Raw genomic sequence first — 6,210 nt, 5'->3', positions numbered from 1 at the left:
GGCGGGTGGAGGGATGAGGGGTGGATGTGGGATGCAGGAATGATGGATGATGAACTGATAATGTTGGACGCTGAAGCAGTTTATTTCACCCCAGAGAAGTGACTAGTATCACCTACATTCCCCAGCCTTTTACCTCTTCTGTACTTTAGTGGCTCTCCCAGACAACTTAAATAACCACCAAGGCATTGTACACAATGTTAGAAGGCTTTCAAATCAAATTATTGAATCTAGAGCAAGTAAACCCCTGGAAGCCCCATTTTTCTCATAATTTTTTCACTTTTCTCATCAATAGGATTGCTGTGAGAAGACAGAATGAAATGATAGTTTTGTAAAGTGGTACTCGGCACATAGTAAGCAAGATGATCTGAATGACATTTCTGGCCCTGCAAATAAAAAGAAATGGAAAACCTAGATTTGGCTTGGCAGCACTTGATGTGAATCACAGCCAAAGAAACCAAGTTTCTTTGAAAGAGTACTGAGCATTTCCAATCCCTATTTACTCAATTCAATTCATTCTTCGGCTTTCCTCAACTGCGCTGAGGTCACCAACACTTGTGGTAAAATTTTGTGGACACTTTCTTGTCCTCATTTTGGTGTACTTGTCTGTAATATTTTACACTGTTGACCACTCACCCCTTTTTGAAACTCCCTAGCTCGGACTTCAGCATTCTTTTGGTTTCTGTTTTTTTATCTTTACAGCTACTCATTTGTACTTTTAGAGCTCCTCTCAGGCCTTACACCTAGAAGTGGTTCAGTAGGTCTAAGGTTGCTGTTAACCCGAGAAAGTGCAAAGAGTGTGTCAAGTGTATTATTAACATAACCTTAATTGCTGTTGTACATTCCAAGTATACTACATCAAGAGGAGACCGAAACCACTTGGATAAACACAGTGGAATCCTGTGAGAACGGTACCCAAGCCTAAAATGGTGGTGGAAAAGCTGATAATCTGATTATTTGATATCCTTTGTGTGCTCATCTGGCATCTCAAGATGAGGAAGGACAAAGAGGAGGGATTGCCAAGGAAAATTTCCCACTTAAAGTGGAGCTTGCCTAGGAGATATCAACTGACTTTTGTGATTCAGCACAGTAGACTGAAGCTGATAAGGGTCCATAAATCTCAATGGCCCTGAGAAGTCAGACTCTCCTCACTGGACTTGACTGAAGACATTCCCCTAACGAATGAACAACAGGCTTTTTGTTTTATTTTAACCAACTGTGTACCCACCTATACATTCATTCTGTTCCATATCCAGAGCACGAGTTTCCCATCCTTAATTAGCACTACTCCCATGAAGTCCCCCTTTCTAGCACTTAAAAACTTTTGACTTTTCCCCATCAGTGAAATTCTTCATAGAATGGGTTCCCTTACCAGGAAGTTAATAGATCTAACTTTGTAATTTTGATCAGCTCTAATGGTTTTTGTTTTATCTTTTGACAGGTGAAAAGCAACCAGAATGGAAGTCCTCAAACACCCCACACTCAAGCCATCTTGACTGAATTACTTGCAGTTTTTCACAGGTGCCAAACTTCCTCCTGTATTACCTTTGCATATGTTGTACATGTGACTGTCTTCTGATGTCTAACTCCTTATAAGCCTCAGCTCCTGTGACATTTTCTAGGAAACCTTCTTTACATGCTCTGCTATGTTAGGTGCCACTTTGTCTGTCATTCTGGTTTTCTACTGACCGCATATTTGACCGGTATTTACTGGCTCAGCAGACTTCCTACTAGACTGAGATATTTTTAAAGCAAGAAGAGTCACATACCCAGGTTTACATCCCAAGCCCTCAGCGTAGTGTCTAGAGTAGTGTTTCTCAAAACTTAGCATGCACCAGAATCATTTGGAAAGCTAATTAAAAGACTCCTGAGTCCCACCTTCAGAGTCTGCTTCAGTAAGTCCGGGTGGGGTTCATGGGTCTGCATTTACAGTTGACCCTGTAAGAGTACAGGTTTGAACTGCAGGGGTCCACTTATACATAGATTTTTTTCAATAAATACAGACTACAGTCCCACACAATCTGGTGGGTTTAATCCATGGATATGGAACCTTGGATACAGAGGGCCAACTGTAATGTTACACCTGGATTTTTGACTGAGCCAGGGTCGACACCCCACCCCCACGTTGTTCATGGGTCAGCTGTATAATGAGTTCCTGAGTGATGTTGGTGCTTCTGTTCTGGCAACCATATTTTGGGAACTCCTGGTCTAGATCATACTAGGTACTCAATAAATGTTCATTAAATATTTCAAGGATTACATTTTTATTTGATTTGAAACCAAATTAAAGCATTTCATAAGTTTACCCAGAGTAAGGTACACACTAAGTCCTTGCTACTCAGAGTGAGGTCCTTGAACTACCTACACAGCTATTACATAGGAACTTGTTAGGAACACGGAAGTTCTGGCCCTGTGCTGGACCTACTAAATCAGAATCTCCATTTTAACAAGATTCCCAGGTAATTAGTACACACATTAAAAGTTGAGAAGCACTGCTCTGGTGTGTGTTGTATATTTTCATTAGTATTGTTTTGGCAGTCGCTGTAAAACTGGCTTTTATTAAATATTCCATTTGTGAATTTTCCATGTCCTTTGTTTTCTTACTGATGATAATGTTGAGTGTATTTATTTGTTTTTCTTCTTGTTAAATGCACCAAGCTTAAGCTTTTTAAAAGCTTTACCTGTTTAAATTAGCTATTAGATTTAGGTTTAATCATTATTCATTGATCCTTCTTTGATATCGATTTTTGAAGGTTATAAGTTACGAGCACAAGAGACATGATGACACCAGAACACAGAAAGAGGTAGGGGTGAAATGGCTAACTGTTGAATTGGTAAATTATTTCAGCAAAAATATAAATTAATAGTAGAGAAATGTATGAGAGATGAATTATACACAGAGAATAGAAATGCTTCAATCTGGTAACAGTTCAGCAGAATTTAACATTTCTGTTAAGTTACAAATTACAATTTCTTAAAAGCTTCTGTAGACTTAAAGATTAACTACAAGTTTTAGTAATTTATTGACCTGTGCACCACTTTACTTCTAAAAGTAACAAAGAAAACTAAATATATTTTAATATAAATATAATCTTAAGAAATAATATTCTTCTTCTGATTTTTTTCCTGATACTTGTTTGCACCCTGCCTAATTAGCAATATTTAGTAAAATTATAATTATTCATTAGCATGAATTGAAAATGTTTCTAATTACTATTTTAGATTATATATGAATTTGGTAGTTGCTAACGTAATGCCAGGTGTCCTTAATGTTCAAGCAAATGTTATTCCTTTCTGAGTCAGAGTAATTTGTTTTAAACAGAAAAATTTTATAGCACATGTGAAATGTAATTAGAGTATAGTCTTACTAGGTTGGATGTAGGGAAATTATGTAACAGAAGAAATACATAAAAGCTGGAATTTAATCTACTTTACTGTTTTAAAAAATCTTTGAGGGGCTTTTCCGGTGGCACAGTGGTTGAGAATCCGCCTGCCGATGCAGGGGACACGGGTTCGTGCCCCGGTCCGGGAAGATCCCACATGCCATGGAGCGGCTGGGCCCGTGAGCCATGGCCGCTGAGCCTGCGCGTCCAGAGCCTGTGCTCCGCTACGGCAGAGGCCACAACAGTGAGAGGCTCGCATACCGCAAAAAAAAATCTTTGAGGTTGATTGTTGCAGAAACAATGCATAAAAAAGAAACAAAAGTAATTACCTCTTACTAACAGAATTAATGTAAATTTGATAATAAGTACCTGGAACAGAAAACAAAAGAACAGCCACACCTGAAGTCAACCATTCTAATATAAAAAATGTTTTAATAATCCAAATTGCAAGTTATTTTTTAACATCTTTATTGGAGTATAATTGCTTTACAATGGTGTGTTAGTTTCTGCTTTATAGCAAAGTTTATCAGTTATACATATACATGTCCCTATATCTCTTGCATCTCCCTCCCTCCCACCCTCCCTACCCCACCCCTCTAGGTGGTCACAAACCACTGAGCTGATCTCCCTGTGCTATGCGGCTACTTCCCACTAGCTATCTATTTTACGTTTGGTAGTGTATATATGTCCATGCCACTCTGTCACTTTCTGCAAGTGATTTTGAAATAGGTAGCTGCAGGAGCTATTCATGTTTAGTGGAGCAACTAAATAAATGGTAATAAATAAGATTAATTTAAAAAGAGTGACGTTTATCTGATCAAAGCTTCAGTTTCATAACATATTTCCAGTTCATAGTTCCATGAACTGAAAATGCTCTTGAGCTTTTAGAACTAAAAACTATTTATTGTGTTTACATGGTGGGAAGTACCCCCAGGAGAGAAGTGTCTTTATTGTGGAGCAGGACTAATCAGACAAGCTTATTCCAGTGACATTAATTAGTGAAGTTCTATAATTAACTTGACTTGTTTTGATTCCATGAACCGTGTTTTAGTTTTTGAAGGCTGTGGGAACAAATACCACAAACTGGGTGGCTTATGTAACAGAAATGTTATTTCCTCACAGTCTGGAAGCTAGAAGTCCAAGATCAAGGTGTCCAAGATTGGTTTCATTCTGAGACCTCTCTCCTTGGCTTCTCCCTTTGTCATCACATGGTCTTCCCTCTGTGTCTTAATCTCCTCTTCTTATAAGGATACCAGTCATGTTGGATTAGGGCCCACCTCTATGACCCCATTTTACCTTAATTACCTCTTTAAAGGCCCTTTCCCAACACTCTCAGCCAGTCTAGATTTTGAGTCTGCAGGACCCTGTGCCTGACTTTGTGCAAACCATCATTTATTTCATGTTTTATTTTCCAGTTGAAGAATCCACTACCAAAATTACTATGCTAGCCTAGGTTTCCTAGAGCCTGCCACAAACAACAAGAAACATTCACCTGCTGCCAGTTCATTGGGGGGCACTATCTCTGGGAAGCAGAAGGGAGGAAAAGATGGAAGTGAGGCAGGCAGTGGAGGAGGGTGTACAAATATAGGTGTTACTGAGCTGCCATAAGCTTTTCAACAAGAGTGGTTAATTGCTCAGTCTTTTAGGATATTTTCATGGATGACTGCCCTTTGGAACAGTCTATCTCGGGGAGATGAAGGGAGAAGAATTTATCTACCAGCTCCCTCTTGTGCTGCATCTCTTTGGTCAAAATTCACCCTCCAAGTAGGGTTGCCAGATTTAGAGGGGGAAAAAAAAGTCCCATGCAATATTTGTAACAGAATTATACTATAAAAGTTATTTGCTGTTTCTCTGCAATTCAAATTTGATTGAGTATCCTGTATTTTACCTGAACCCTACTCTCAGGACATTAACACCCATGCACTTCCAGGCAGCTGCAGGGGGAGCCATAGCCTCCACAGATCTTGTGCTCAGTCAGGCACAAAGGTCAGTTTCTTTTCCTCAGTACAGCAATGTGGCAGGGGTGATGGTGGCGGCAGTGGCGGCGGCAGTGGTAGCAACAGCAGTGGCTCCGCTCTGGGACCACAGGGCAGCTCCAGGCCACTGGCCAGGAGGAAAAGCAAGAAGTTGAGACAGTGATGGGGAGGGGCATGTGCAGGAGGATGCAGGCATGGCTGCATGGATGTGGGATGATAAATAACATAATTTGCTGTAAAAATGAGGCAACATTCATTAAACTATCTCGTTAGTGCCTGTAGAACCATGTTGCACGAGACACTAGGAATATAGTCGTAAGACAGATAGGGTTCCTATCAGGAACTAACAGAATATAGCTTGAATATTGTGTTCAGTCCTGGTTTAAAGATACTTAATAGGGCTTCCCTGGTGGCACAGTGGTTAAGAATCCACCTGCCAGTGCAGGGGACACGGGTTCAAGCCCTGGTCCGGGAAGATCCCACATGCTGCGGAGCAACAAAGCCCGGCACCACAACTACTGAGCCTGCGCTTTAGAGCCTGCGAGCCACAACTACTGAGCCCATGTGCCACACTACTAAAGCCTGAGTGCCTAGAGCCCGTGCTCCACAACAAGAGAAGCCACCACAATGAGAAGACTGCGCACTGCAACAAAAGGTAGCCCCCGCTCGCAACAACCAGAGAAAGCCCACACACAGCAATGAAGACCCAACACAGCCAAAATTAAATAAATAAATTAAAACAAAAGATACTTAATAAATGCTAGTGAAATGAAATACTTTTTTTTTTTTTTTTTTTTTTTTGCAGTACGCGGTCCTCTCACTGTTGTGGCCTCTCCCGCTGCGGAGCACAGGCT

This window comes from Kogia breviceps, chromosome 9 (genome assembly GCF_026419965.1).
Source record: "Kogia breviceps isolate mKogBre1 chromosome 9, mKogBre1 haplotype 1, whole genome shotgun sequence".
In the NCBI taxonomy this organism is placed as follows: domain Eukaryota; kingdom Metazoa; phylum Chordata; class Mammalia; order Artiodactyla; family Physeteridae; genus Kogia; species Kogia breviceps.
The sequence above is the reverse complement of the archived record's forward strand: the minus strand, read 5'-3'. Positions refer to the sequence as shown.